The following is a 15,206-nucleotide window of genomic DNA, read 5'->3' as shown; positions in this document are numbered from 1 at the left end:
TGTTTAAACCATTTCACCTACGTTTTATATTGAAAATCAAGTGTTTATTTATACTGTGACCAGGGGCGTTGTTCTTCACATTAGTCCAACACATTTGGTAGAAAATAGTTTCATTTTCATCAGATGACAACAGAAGTGCAACACTATTTGGCTACCAGCCACATATGTAATGAGCTTAGCCTACAATGAAAAAAGCAGTATTTTTTGCAAAAATGATGCATCATATTTCTAATGTTTATCATTGAAAGAATGTAGCCAGCTACATAAGTAGCTACACATCAACATCAGTCATTTTTGTTTATGAAATTAGTAGAGGTGTGCCAGGTTGTCGGACAAAGCAGTGATGTAAAGGATATCGTATTAATTTCTAAGGAAATGATTGTTTTTATGCATGCTCCCTGACCGAAAAAATAAGGTTCAGGTGCCAGCAGGCATCTTTCTCATGTCAGTCAGTAAGGTTCAAATCAACTGGCAAATTTGCCTGCATCTATCTTTGCTCTGATTGGATAGAGTGAAGCTGTACTTCTCCAGTGACACGTCATCATTTCACTCGATCACTTTTACTTTACGTTTTGCCACAGTCGTTTCCAGATTTCTTTGGTAGAGTGTGAAAATACAGATTTATTTACATTAAAAGCAATGTATTGCAGTAACATTGGCTGCACACCAGGAATATTAGAGACCAAAAAAGCACACCAACGTATGTCCATGAAGATACTGAAGTGTCTTGAACTCTCATCCCCTGGTCCTCATGTCTTCCTGCTGGTGGTGAAGTTGGGACCATGGCATCCAGAGGATCAGACATCTGTGGAGACTGTGGAGAGGCTGTTTGGACCAGAGGTCTTCAAAACGCATGTGACTGTACTCTTAACTCATGGTGATAAACTTCAGGGCCAAACAATACAAGACCTTGTTGATGCTGGTGATGAAGAGCTTTAAAAAATGATCCGTTGTTGTTCTGGCAGATACCATGTTTTTGACAATACGAGAAAGAATAGAAGTCAAGTTGTTGAGCTGGTCAACATGATTGATAAATTAAGGCAGCACAAAGATACTGAGAATCATCACCATAAAAAGTAAGGGATTACATTTAGACCTAAATTAAATAAAATATTTTCCCAATTAATAAGCAGATTGTATATAGAATATATATTGAATTGTGCTAATATGACAATATGTATGCTGTATTTATTTTCAGTTATACTATGTTGTAGATAGGTTAATCCCAAATGTCTCTGCAATGGCATCTTTAACCATCAAATGATTGTCAGCAATAAAGTAATAAATTATCAACAACAATTGTTCTTTACATCAGATGGCATACTATATATACTTAATTATTACATATTGTGAATATAATGTCAACACATTTGTTGCTGTTTGCACTGTTTGATTGTTTGTATTTTATACTATTTGATTGCTTAAACTTTCTTTACAATTAACATTATTTTTGTTATAATTATTTTTACTTACTTCTATTATTGTTTTACCCATCTGGGGACGATTTAATGTGAAATGTTTGATACTAAATGTTTTTTATCTAGCTGGCAAAGTCTGGCACATTGACAGAAATGTTGATTGATGTGCATTGTCCTTATCAAATAAATAAATCTACCATTTCTATATATGGTAATTCATATTCAATATGTACCGAGTGTACAAAACATGAGTTACTCCTTCCTAATATTGAGTTACACCCTTCCCCCAGAATAGCCTCAATTCGTTGGGGCATGGACTCACAATGTGTTGGAATTTCACAGGGATGCTGGCCCATGTTGACTCCAATGCTTCCTACAGTTGTTTCAGGTTGGCTGGATGTCCTTTGGGTGATGGACCATTCTTGAAACACATGGGAAACTGTTGAGCATGAAAAACCCAGCAGCATTGCAGTTCTTGATGCAAAACGGTGCCCCTGGCACCAACAACCATAACCTGATCAAAGGCACTTACATCTTTTGTCTTGCCTATTCATAGACCTACCACTTGTTTTCCTTAAGCTGTAAACTGTAAATTCTCCTTCCAGACTCACATTAAGCATCTCAATCCAAAATTAAATCTGGAATTGGCTTCCTATATCGCAACAAAGCATCCTTCACTCATGCTGCCAAACATACCTCGTAAAATTGACCATCCTACCGATCCTCGACTTTGGTGATGTCATCTATAAATTAGCCTCAACACTCTACTCAACAAACTGGATGCAGTCTATCACAGTGCCATCTGTTTTGTCACCAAAGCCCCATACACTACCCACGATTGCGACCTGTACGCTCTCGTTGGCTGGCCCGCTTCATACTTTCATTAGCCAAACCCACTGGCTACAGGTTTTCTACAAGTCTCTGCTAATCAAATCAAATCAAATTTTATTTGTCACATACACATGGTTAGCAGATATTAATGCAGTGTAGCTAAATGCTTGTGCTTCTAGTTCCGAAAATGCAGTAATAACCAACGAGGTAATCTAACTAACAATTCCAAAACTACTGCCTTATACACACAAGTGTAAAGGGATAAAGAATTTGTACATAAAGATATATGAATGAGTGATGGTACAGGCGGCATAAAGATGCAGTAGATGGTATCGAGTACAGTATATACATATGAGATGAGTATGTAAACAAAGTGTTATAGTTTAAAGTGGCTAGTGATACATGTATTACATAAAGATGCAGTAGATGATTTGGAGTACAGTATATACGTATACATATGAGATGAATAATGTAGGTATGTAAACATTAAGTAGCATTGTTTAAAAGTGGCTAGTGATATATTTTACATCAATTCCATCAATTTCCATTATTAAAGTGGCTGGAGTTGAGTCAGTGTATTTGGCAGCAGCCACTCAATGTTAGTGGTGGCTGTTTAACAGTCTGATGGCCTTGAGATAGAAGCTGTTTTTCAGTCTCTCAGTCCCAGCTTTGATGCACCTGTACTGACCCCGCCTTCTGGATGATAGCGGGTGAACAGGCAGTGGCTCGGTGGTTGTTGTCCTTGATGATCTTTATGGCCTTCCTGTGACATCGGGTGGGGTAGGTGTCCTGGAGGGCAGGTAGTTTGCCCCCGGTGATGCGTTGTGCAGACCTCACTACCCTCTGGAGAGCCTTACGGTTGTGGGCGGAGCAGTTGCCGTGGCGGTGATACAGCCCGACAGGATGCTCTCGATTGTGCATCTGTAGAAGTTTGTGAGTGCTTTGGTGACAAGCTGAATTTCTTCAGCCTCCTGAGGTTGAAGAGGCGCTGCTGCGCCTTCTTCACGATGCTGTCTGTGTGTGGACCAATTCAGTTTGTCTGTGATGTGTACGCGAGGAACTTAAAACTTACTACCCTCTCCACTACTGTTCCATCGATGTGGATAGGGGTGTTCCTCTGCTGTTTCCTGAAGTCCACAATCATCTCCTTAGTTTTGTTGACGTTGAGTGTGAGGTTATTTTCCTGACACCACACTCCGAGGGCCCTCACCTCCTCCCTGTAGGCCATCTCACGTTGTTGATAATCAAGCCTACCACTGTTGTGTCGTCCACAAACTTGATGATTGAGTTGGAGGCGATGCGTGGCCACGCAGTCGTGGGTGAACAGGGAGTACAGGAGAGGGCTCAGAACGCACCCTTGTGGGGCCCCAGTGTTGAGGATCAGCGGGTGGAGATGTTGTTACCTATCCTCACCACCTGGGGGCGGCCCGTCAGGAAGTCCAGTACCCAGTTGCACAGGGCGGGAGTCGAGACCCAGGGTCTCGAGCTTGATGACGAGCTTGGAGGGTACTATGGTGTTGAATGCCGAGCTGTAGTCGATGAACAGCATTCTCACATAGGTATTCCTCTTGTCCAGGTGGGTTAGGCAGTGTGCAGTGTGGTTGAGATTGCATCGTCTGTGGACCTATTTGGGGCGGTAAGCAAATTGGAGTGGGTCTAGGGTGTCAGGGTAGGGTGGAGGTGATATGGTCATTGACTAGTCTCTCAAAGCACTTCATGATGATGGAAGTGAGTGCTACGGGGCGGTAGTCGTTTAGCTCAGTTACCTTAGCTTTCTTGGGAACAGGAACAATGGTGGCCCTCTTGAAGCATGGGAACAGCAGACTGGGATAGGGATTGATTGAATATGTATCATCGTTGCATGAAGAAGTGGACCAAAACGGTAAGTGTTCATGATTGATACAAGCTGGGTGGTTTCAAGATTATAATGTTCCAATGTGGTAAAATAGCATTAAAAAAAATCGATGGCTACATATAGTGAACAATGTTATATACAGAGAACACTCAGAGCATATCACAAAGGAACTAGTTAGATGTATTCAGATCTCCTCTGGTCCTCATGTCTTCTTGCTGGGGATCAAGGTGGGCAGATTCACCACAGAAGAGGACAATTCTATAGTAGCCCTGGAGAAAATCTTTGGACAACAGTCCTCCAAGTTCATGATTGTACTGTTGGCTCATGGTGATGACCTTGATGGTGAAACAATACAAGACTATGTACTCGACAGTCATCTGAAGCTTCATGAACTGATTCCACACTGTGGCAGCAGATTCTATGCTTTCAACAACAGAGAGAAAAATAGAAGTCAAGCTGTTGAGCTAATCGAGAAGATTGAAGACGTAGTCGCTGGAAATGGAGGAGAAGCATACACTAAAGACAAGAGGTAGAGAGATTCAGAGGAAAATAAAATCAGGAAAACATTCCTAGGGAAAGGGCAGAGATATCAGGTTACAATTTCACCTACCTTGATTTTCTGAAGCAAAGTGTTGGAATATTTAAATAGGGACTTTTTGGTTGGTTATGAATATTATTGGCCTTACACTATTGGCCTAACAATAACTAACTATGACCTTTCCATGAGGTACACATTTGGTAATTGTAGGCAGTGAAATAAGAGGTAAGATGAGGGCAGTGGAAGGTAGGCCCCTAGATGGCATGTGATCAAAAAGTGGCAACCAGTACAATGCAGAAAACATTAGTGATCTACAGTATTTAGAGAAATTGTATAGAAAGAATACATACAGTACCAGTCAAAAGTTTGGAAACCTACTCATTCAAGGGTTTTTCTTAATTTCTACTATTTTCTACATTATAGAATAATAGTGAAGTCATCAAAACTATGAAATAACACATATGCAATCATGTAGTAACCAAACAAGAGTTGGTGGTATACAGTAGATAGCCCTATTTGGTAAAAGACCAAGTCCATATTATGGCAAGAACAGCTCAAATAAGCTGTCACGACTCCGACCGAAGGTGGCTCCCCTTCCTGTTCGGGTGGCGCTTGGCGGTTGTCGTCGCCAGGCCTACTAGCTGCCACTGATTCTTTCCTCCCCCTCCTTATGTGTTTATTGAGTACACCTGTTTTGAGTTGGGTATAATTAGTGAGGCTTTATTAGTCAGCCGTCCCGCCTGGTTCTTTGTGCGGGATTAATTATTGTGACCTTCTGTTTTGTAGTAGAGGAACGTGTTTGTTCCTGGTCGTGTATTTTGGTTGTGAGCACCCTGTGTTGCATTTTGTGCATTAAAGAGCACAGCATCGCACTCTCTGTTTCCTGCGTCTGACTCCACACCCACGACACCCGGAGCGTTACATAAGCAAAGAGAAACAACAGTCCATCATTACTGTAAGACATGAAGTTTAGTCAATGCGGTCGCAAAAACCATCAAGCGCTATGATGAAACTGGCTCTCATGAGGACCGCCAAAGGAATGGAGGACCCAGGCTTACCTCTGCTGCAGAGGATAAGTTCATCAGAGTTAACTGCACCTCAAATTTCAGCCCAAATAAACCTGCATCAGCGCTCATTGAACTCACCTGGACTCCTTCACTTTGTTGATTGCCCCATCTATATCTGTCTGTTCCTCCGTTGGTTCCCGGTGTCAGCATTGTTTACGTTTCCCCTGTTCAGACCCTGTCTGTGTTCTGTTTCATGTCCGTGTTTCATTAAATGTTCACTCCCTGTACTTGCTTCTCGTCTCCAGCGTCTGTCGTTACAGATATATCATTATTTTATATGTAAGAATGTTAAAATTTGTGAAATTCATATGCTACAGTCGAAGTCGGAAGTTTACATACACCTTAGCCTTAGCACCTTAAACTCTGTTTTTTTATATATATATTTGTGAAATTCAAATGCTAAATAAGAGACTGTTAGATTGTTAATATTTTCTGTTTGTGTCATTAAGAAGAGGTAGAATGAGGTCTTAAGTCTCTGGTATGTTTCTGTATTGTAGAGTTATGGTGAAATAGATAAAGGGGTATTGCTTACTAGGTGTGTGGTTTTGGGAACTGTCTGTTAGACAACCTGTAACTGGACACCACAGAGTTGCCCCGTGGCCTAAACAGCTAGAAGATAGGAGGAAGTGGAACCAACAGCGGTGGAGACAGTTGAAACTCCTGGGTCATCATTAACAGAAAACCACGTCCTGATTAGGGAAATGGTTGGTGGAAAGTGCTGTGTCATGTTAGCGGAAAACCACTGTAGTATATAATATATGTAGCAAGGCATGTTAACCGGTATAGTTGTATTTAACTTTAAGTCACATGATTTCATGAGGAAATGTTTCTACAGTGAGTGTGTGTAATGCTTGTCAAGGTGTCCTTGGATGACAGTGAACAAGATGCATAACCAGCATTGTTAAAATAAGTGTTTTAATCAAATCTGACCAGACCAGTTCAAACCCTAAAAGAAGACAATGTTCAAATGTAGTCCATGAAGAGGTATTAGGATCATGTGGACAGCTGTTCTGCCGTACAATCACAGACTGCAGTAACAAGACAGTTGGTCAAAGTGATGTCAAGAACGAAATCAGGCGCTGTAGTATCAGTTTTATCTTGTGGCAAAGTGTCCTGGTTGAATTATTTTCTGTTTCAGAGAAAAGTTGATGTCCAATTTTAAATAACAGCAAAATCCAAGTAAGAACCAAGGCAAACAAGTAAGTGAGGTTACTAAGTGACGGTACTGCACTCTGGCTTTGTTCCTCTGTGATTTCACTGGTATTCTATTGGGCTCTGAGTTCAGGCCATGCTGATCATGACACACCTTCACACACACACCATGAGAAAGCCAGTGATCCAGTTATCACCACGATAAACACGGCACAATAAGATTCACTATTTGCATAGACTGCTCTTCGCTTTGTATGGCAGTTCAGGTGGCTGCCCTGCCCTTTCCCCGTAGTCTGCCTCCTGTCACTCATATCAACATGGGCACGTCTTCCTGAAAACAATGGCACTATACTTTGCTTCAACCTGTTCTGCCAGTTTATGTCCTTAAAGATTAGAATGTTCCGATGTGGTTAGAGAGAATTAAGGAAAATCTATGGATACATGTAGTGGAAACTCCAGCAATGTTACATACAGAGAACGCTCAGAGCATTTAACAAAGGAACTAGTTAGACGTATTCAGATCTTCTCCTCTGGTACTCATGTCTTCCTGCTGGGGATCTAGGTGGGCAGATTCACCACAGAAGAGGACAATTCTATAGTGAAGAAAATCTTTGGCCAACAGTCCTCCAAGTTCATGATTGTACTAGTGTTCACTCGCGGTGATGACCATGAATGTAGAATGGCTCCGGAGATGATGGATTACTTTTTACGTGCTCCTAACCAACTGTGTTATTTCGTCCGTTTTTTTTGCGTTGTTTGTAGCTTCTTTTTTTTAAACTTATTTTGTACATAATGTTGGTGCTACCGTCTCTTATGACCGAAACAACTTCTCAACATCAGAACAGCGATTACTCACCAAGAACTGGTAGAAGCTTTTTCCTTTAACGAGTCCGACGAGTCTGACGTGAAGGATTTACTGCTTTCCCGGGAACAGGCCCAAATCCCCGTCATTTGCGTGAAGAGAAGATGTAGAAAAAGGTGGCGGAGGTCCGGCTGCCTTCTGAGAATTCGTAGGCGAGCGAGTAAACCCCCACTGCCATCTGTTCTAATAGCCAACGTGCAATCATTGGAAAATAAAAGTCGATGACATATGAGCAAGATTAAACTACCAACAGTAACAGACTGGAATATGTTCCGGGATTCTTCTGATGGAATTGAGGAGTACACCACATCAGTCACTGGCTTCATCAATAAGTGCATTGATGACGTCTTCCCCACAGTGACTGCACGTACATACCCCAACCGAAAGCCATGGATTACAGGCAACATCTGCACTGAGATAAAGGGGCGATATGCCGCTTTCAAGGAGCGGGACCCGGAAGTTTATAAGAACTCCCGCTATGCCCTCCGACAAAACATCAAACAGGCAAAGCATCAATACAGGACTAAGATCGAAACATACTACACCGGCTCCGATGCTCGTCGGATGTGGCAGGGCTTGCAAACTATTACAGACTACAATGAGAAGCACAGCCGAGAGGTGCCCAGTGACACGAGCCTACCAGACAAACTAAATTACTTCTATGCTCGCTTAGGGACAAGTAATACTGAAACATGCATGAGAGCATCAGCTGTTCAGGACGACTATGTGGTCATGCTCTCCGCAGCCGATGTGAGTAAGACCTTTAAACAAGTCAACATTCACAAGGCCGCAGGGCCAGACGGATTATCAGGGTGTATACTCAAAACATGCGCGGACCAACTGTCAATGTCTTCACTGACATTTACAACCTCTCCCTGACCGAGTCTGTAATACCTACATGTTTCAAGCAGACCACCATAGAACCCGTGCCCAAGAACAGTAAGGTAACCTGCCTAAATGACTACCGACCCGTAGCACTCACGTCTAAAACCATGAATTACCTTGAAAGGCTAGTCATGGCTCACATCAACACCATTATCCCAGAAACCCTAGACCCACTCCAACTTGCATACCCCTCCAACATACCCACAAAGGATGCAATCTCTATTGCACTCCACACTGGCCTTTCCCACCTGGACAAAAGGAACACCTATGTGAGAATGCTATTCATTGACTACAGCTCAGCGTTCAACAACTTGGTGCCCTCAAAGCTCATCACTAAGCTAAGGACCCTGGGACTAAACACCTCCCTCTGCAACTGGATCCTGGACTTCCTGACGGGCCACCCCAGGGATGAGGGTAGGTAACAACACATCTGCCATGCTGATCCTCAACACGGGGGCCCATCACGGGTGCGTGCTCAGTCCCCTCCTGTACTCCCTGTTCCATAACTGTGACTAGGATCTTCCCATGCGGTACACATTTGATAATTGTAGGCAGTGAAATAATAGGTCAGATTAAGGCAGGTAGGTACCTAAATGGCATGTAATCAAAAACCAAGTGGCGGCCAGTACGATGCAGATAACTTTAATTATCTACATTATTTAAAGATGATATATATAAAGAATATATACATGTAGGTTTGTTTTATTTCCAGGCTTGGAAATAATTAATGAACATGTAGTGAAATCAGTCTCAGTCGCTGATTAACATGGTTCTTTATGATTAAATCAATTCCAAATGCTGTTTCTACTAACATGTTAAATATTGGGACTACAATATCAATAGAAAAGTGTAAGGGTTATCTCATAAGAACAATTGGCAATCTGATTGAGGTTGCAGCAATACTTAAATCAAGTTGGATCCTGGAAGGGGTGCGTCACCTGAGTGGGTTGATTCACTGATGTGGTCATCCTGTCTGGGTTGCCCCCCCTTGGGTTGTGCCGTGGCGGAGATCTTTGTGGGCTATACTCAGCCTTGTCTCAGGATGGTAAGTTGGTGGTTGAAGATATCCCTCTAGTGGTGTGGGGGCTGTGCTTTGGCAAAGTGGGTGGGGTTATATCCTTCCTGTTTGGCCCTGTCCGGGGGTGTCCTCGGATGGGGCCACAGTGTCTCCTGACCCCTCCTGTCTCAGCCTCCAGTATTTATGCTGCAGTAGTTTATGTGTCGGGGGGCTAGGGTCAGTTTGTTATATCTGGAGTACTTCTCCTGTCCTATTCGGTGTCCTGTGTGAATCTAAGTGTGCGTTCTCTAATTCTCTCCTTCTCTCTTTCTTTCTCTCTCTCGGGGGACCCGAGCCCTAGGACCATGCCCCAGGACTACCTGACATGATGAGTCCTTGCTGTCCCCAGTCCACCTGGCCGTGCTGCTGCTCCAGTTTCAACTGTTCTGCCTTATTATTATTCGACCATGCTGGTCATTTATGAACATTTGAACATCTTGGCCATGTTCTGTTATAATCTCCACCCGGCACAGCCAGAAGAGGACTGGCCACCCCACATAGCCTGGTTCCTCTCTAGGTTTCTTCCTAGGTTTTGGCCTTTCTATGGAGTTTTTCCTAGCCACCGTGCTTCTACACCTGCATTGCTTGCTGTTTGGGGTTTTAGGCTGGGTTTCTGTACAGCACTTTGAGATATCAGCTGATGCACGAAGGGCTATATAAATAAATTTGATTTGAAGTTAGAAATGAAACTCTAAAATTGCAGCATGATACAACTCATTGTATCGATATATCATTATTTATATAAGATTGTTAATATTTGTGAACTTCATATGCTATGTACGAGACTGTTAGATTGATAATATTTTCTGGTTGTGTGATTAAGAAGATGTAGAATGAGGTCTTAAGTCTCTGGTATGTTTCTGTATTGTAGAGTTATGGTGAAATAGATAAAGGGGTTATTGCTTACTAGGGTGTGTGTGGTTTTGGGGAACTGTCTGTTAGACAACCTGTGACTGGACACCACAGAGTTGCCCCGTGGCCTAAACAGCTAGAAGATAGGAGGAAGTGGAACCAACAGCGGTGGAGACAGTTGAAACTCTTGGGTCATCATTAAAAAAAGACCACATCCTTAATTAGGGAGAAATTGTTGTTGGAAAGTGCTGTGTCATGTTAGTGTTAAACCACAGTAGTATATAGTATATGTAGCAGGCCACGTTTACAGGAAAATTGTATTTAAGAAGACGTTTCTGCAGTGAGGGTGTGTATGCAAGTCAACGGGTCCTTGGATGAATGTGAACAAGATGCATAACCAGCATTGATAAAATAACTGTTTTAATGAAATCTGACCACACCAGTGGAAAACCACTGTATTATATACACTGAACAAAAATATTAACACAACACGTCAGTTACTACATTTACATTACATTTAAGTCATTTAGCAGACGCTCTTATCCAGAGCGACTTACAAATTGGTGCATTCACCTTATGACCTCCAGTGGAACAGTAGTGCATCTAAATCTTTTCAGGGGAGGGGGTGAGAGGGATTACTTTATCCTATCCTAGGTATTCCTTAAAGAGGTGGGGTTTCAGGTGTCTCCGGAAGGTGGTGATTGACTCCGCTGTCCTGGCGTCGTGAGGGAGTTTGTTCCACCATTGGGGGGCCAGAGCAGCGAACAGTTTTGACTGGGCTGAGCGGGAACTGTACTTCCTCAGTGGTAGGGAGGCGAGCAGGCCAGAGGTGGATGAACGCAGTGCCCTTGTTTGGGTGTAGGGCCTGATCAGAGCCTGGAGGTACTGAGGTGCCGTTCCCCTCACAGCTCCGTGGCAAGCACCATGGTCTTGTAGCGGATGCGAGCTTCAACTGGAAGCCAGTGGAGGGAGCGGAGGAGCGGGGTGACGTGAGAGAACTTGGGAAGGTTGAACACCAGACGGGCTGCGGCGTTCTGGATGAGTTGTAGGGTTTAATGGCACAGGCAGGAGCCCAGCCAACAGCGAGTTGCAGTAATCCAGACGGGAGATGACAAGTGCCTGGATTAGGACCTGCGCCGCTTCCTGTGTGAGGCAGGGTCGTACTCTGGGATGTTGTAGAGCATGAACCTACAGGAACGGGCCACCGCCTTGATGTTAGTTGAGAACGACAGGGTGTTGTCCAGGATCACGCCAAGGTTCTTAGCGCTCTGGGAGGAGGACACAATGGAGTTGTCAACCGTGATGGCGAGATCATGGAACGGGCAGTCCTTCCCCGGGAGGAAGAGCAGTTCCGTCTTGCCGAGGTTCAGCTTGAGGTGGTGATCCGTCATCCACACGGATATGTCTGCCAGACATGCAGAGATTCGATTCGCCACCTGGTCATCAGAAGGGGGAAAGGAGAAGATTAATTGTGTGTCGTCTGCATAGCAATGATAGGAGAGACCATGTGAGGTTATGACAGAGCCAAGTGACTTGGTGTATAGCGAGAATAGGAGAGGGCCTAGAACAGAGCCCTGGGGACACCAGTGGTGAGAGCACGTGGTGTGGAGACGGATTCTCGCCACGCCACCTGGTAGGAGCGACCTGTCAGGTAGGACGCAATCAAGCGTGGGCCGCGCCGGAGATGCCCAACTCGGAGAGGGTGGAGAGGAGGATCTGATGGTTCACAGTATCGAAGGCAGCCGATAGGTCTAGAAGGATGAGAGCAGAGGAGAGAGAGTTAGCTTTAGCAGTGCGGAGCGCCTCCGTGATACAGAGAAGAGCAGTCTCAGTTGAATGACTAGTCTTGAAACCTGACTGATTTGGATCAAGAAGGTCATTCTGGGAGAGATAGCGGGAGAGCTGGCCAAGGACGGCACGTTCAAGAGTTTTGGAGAGAAAAGAAAGAAGGGATACTGGTCTGTAGTTGTTGACATCGGAGGGATCGAGTGTAGGTTTTTTCAGAAGGGTGCAACTCTCGCTCTCTTGAAGACGGAAGGGACGTGAGCCAGCGGTCAGAGGATGAGTTGATGAGCGAGGTGAGGTAAGGGAGGAGGTCTCCGGAAATGGTCTGGAGAAGAGAGGAGGGGATAGGGTCAAGCGGGCAGGTTGTAGGGCGGCCGGCCGTCACAGACGCGAGATTTCATCTGGAGAGAGAGGGAGAAAGAGGTCAGAGCACAGGGTAGGGCAGTGTGAGCAGAACCAGCGGTGTCGTTTGACTTAGCAAACGAGGATCGGATGTCGTCGACCTTCTTTTCAAAATGGTTGACGAAGTCATCTGCAGAGAGGGAGGAGGGGGGAGGGGAGGGAGGATTCAGGAGGGAGGAGAAGGTTGCAAAGAGCTTCCTAGGGTTAGAGGCAGATGCTTGGAATTTAGAGTGGTAGAAAGTGGCTTTAGCAGCAGAGAGAGAAGAGGAAAATGTAGAGAGGAGGGAGTGAAAGGATGTCAGGTCCGCAGGGAGGCGAAGTTTTCCTCCATTTCCGCTCGGCTGCCCGGAGCCCTGTTCTGTGAGCTCGCAATGAGTCGTCGAGCCACGGAGGCGGGAGGGGAGGACCGAGCCGGCCTGGAGGATAGGGGACATAGAGAGTCAAAGGATGCAGAAAGGGAGGAGAGGAGGGTTGAGGGAGGCAGAATCAGGAGATAGGTTGGAGAAGGTTTGAGCAGAGGGAAGAGATGATAGGATGGAAGAGGAGAGAGTAGCGGGGGAGAGAGAGCGAAGGTTGGGACGGCGCGATACCATCCGAGTAGGGGCAGTGTGGGAAGTGTTGGATGAGAGCGAGAGGGAAAAGGATACAAGGTAGTGGTCGGAGACTTGGAGGGGAGTTGCAACGAGGTTAGTGGAAGAACAGCATCTAGTAAAGATGAGGTCGGCGTATTTCCTGCCTTGTGAGTAGGGGGGAAGGTGAGAGGGTGAGGTCAAAAGAGGAGAGGAGTGGAAAGAAGGAGGCAGAGAGAATGAGTCAAAGGTAGGCGTGGGGGGAGGTTAAAGTCGCCCAGAACTGTGAGAGGTGAGCCGTCCTCAGGAAAGGAGCTTATCAAGGCATCAAGCTCATTGATGAACTCTCCGAGGAACCTGGAGGGCGATAAATGATAAGGATGTTAAGCTTGAAAGGGCTGGTAACTGTGACAGCATGGAATTCAAAGGAGGCGATAGACAGATGGGTAAGGGGAGAAAGAGAGAATGACCACTTGGGAGAGATGAGGATCCCGGTGCCACCACCCGCTGACCAGAAGCTCTCGGGGTGTGCGAAACACGTGGGCAGACGAAGAGAGAGCAGTAGGAGTAGCAGTGTTGTCTGTGGTGATCCATGTTTCCGTCAGTGCCAAGAAGTCGAGGGACTGGAGGGAGACATAGGCGGAGATGAACTCTGCCTTGTTGGCCGCAGATCGGCAGTTCCAGAGGCTACCGGAGACCTGGAACTCCACGTGGGTCGTGCGCGCTGGGACCACCAGATTAGGGTGGCCGCGGCCACGCGGTGTGGAGCGTTTGTATGGTCTGTGCAGAGAGGAGAGAACAGGGATAGACAGACACATAGTTGACAGGCTACACAAGAGGCTACGCTAATGCAAAGGAGATTGGAATGACAAGTGGACTACACGTCACGAGTGTTCAGAGAGTTAAACTTTACGTAGCAAGAATCTTATTGACTAAAATGATTAAAATGATACAGTACTGCTGAAGTAGGCTAGCTGGCAGAGGCTGCGTTGTTGACTAAGTAGGCTAGTTGGCATTGGCTGCGTTGTTGACACTACACTAATCAAGTCGTTCCGTTGAGTGTAATAGTTTCTACTGTGCTGCTATTCGGGGCTAGCTGGCTAGCTAGCAGTGTTGATTACGTTACGTTGCGTTAAAAGAACGACAATAGCTGGCTAACTAACCTAGGAAGTCGCTCTAGACTACACAATTATCTTTGATACAAAGACGGCTGTGTAGCTAGCTATGTAGCTAGCTACGATCAAACAAATCAAGCCGTTGTACTGTAATGAAATGAAATGAAAAATGTGATACTACCTGTGGAGCGAGCGAAATGCGACCGGTTGTTGAGTGCAGAAGTTCTGTTCGGTAGACGTTGGCTAGCTGTTGGCTAGCTAGCAGAGTCTCCTATGTTAAGGGCGACATAAAACTACACACTCTAAACTACACAATTATCTTGGGTACGAAGACAGCAAAGACAACTATGTAGCTAGCTAACACTACACTAATCAAGTCGTTCAGTTGAGTGTAATAGTTGTGCTGCTAATCGGTAGACGGTGGACTAGCTAACGGTGGACGTTAGCTAGCTGGCTAGCTGCAGGGCAGTGTAGACTGCGTTAGGACGACGAAATACGATAATTACGCAATTATCTATGAAACAAAGACGGCTGTGTAGCTAGCTAAGAAGAAATTGATAAGATTAGACAAATCAAACCGTTGTACTATAATGAAATGTAATGAAATGTAATACTACCTGCGGACCGAGTGCAGATGCGACCGCTCGCTCCAACCCGGAAGTTACTAGTTACCTGTCCAAAATTGTTACCCAAACTCAGTAACATAATCTGATTACATTCAGTTACTTTTAGATGGTTTTCCCCTTATGGGGCATTAGAAGACAAACATTTATGTTACCAATTGAATGACATCTATTTCAGGATAAATCAATGTTAAA

Source organism: Oncorhynchus nerka, linkage group LG8, assembly GCF_034236695.1.
Source record: "Oncorhynchus nerka isolate Pitt River linkage group LG8, Oner_Uvic_2.0, whole genome shotgun sequence".
NCBI lineage: Eukaryota > Metazoa > Chordata > Actinopteri > Salmoniformes > Salmonidae > Oncorhynchus > Oncorhynchus nerka.
This window is presented reverse-complemented; position numbering follows the sequence as displayed.